Source organism: Mandrillus leucophaeus, unplaced genomic scaffold (assembly GCF_000951045.1).
Source record: "Mandrillus leucophaeus isolate KB7577 unplaced genomic scaffold, Mleu.le_1.0 Scaffold507, whole genome shotgun sequence".
NCBI lineage: Eukaryota > Metazoa > Chordata > Mammalia > Primates > Cercopithecidae > Mandrillus > Mandrillus leucophaeus.
The window spans coordinates 950,713-951,381 of NW_012105442.1; positions in this window are offsets into that span (position 1 = coordinate 950,713).

Here is a 669-nt window from a genome sequence, read left to right on the forward strand (position 1 = left end):
TTGAGACCAGCCAGGCCAACATGGTGAAACGCTGTCTCTACTAAAACTATAAAAATTAGCCACGTGTGGTGGCGCATGCCTGTGATCTCAGCTACTCGGGAGGCTGAGGTGGGAGAATCGCTTGGATGCGGGAGGTGAAGTTGCAGTGAGCTGAGATCATGCCACTGCACTCCAGCCTGGGCAACAGAAACTTGTCTCAAGAAGAAAAAAAATATATATACACACACACACACACACACACACACACACACACACATATATATACTGTCTCAAGATGTCAGAGAAACCTCTTTGGCCCAGGGATCACAAGATATAAAGTAGTTCGTGGCTCATGATTGAAACACTTACTACAGTGAGTGTTTGCTTATTTGATAACCCTGAAATCTATACAACCAGCACATCTGTGCTGTAAGCCTTCTCAGCAGGTGTGTCTTGGTTGGGGTCTGGGCCTGAACCTCCAAATGCTAAATCCACTAGCTAGTTTAAACAAGAAGTGAGGAAAAGCTAAATTGAGACTCCTCTGACTGTATCTTTGTTTTCTTCCAAAAAGAACGTTCACAGTGTTTCAGTCAGTGAGCGCACTTGTAAGATCTAGTTCTCAGAAATAAGAACTCGACACCAGATTATCATGACCACTGGAATGGTGAAATGCAGTGGATTCTAAGGAGC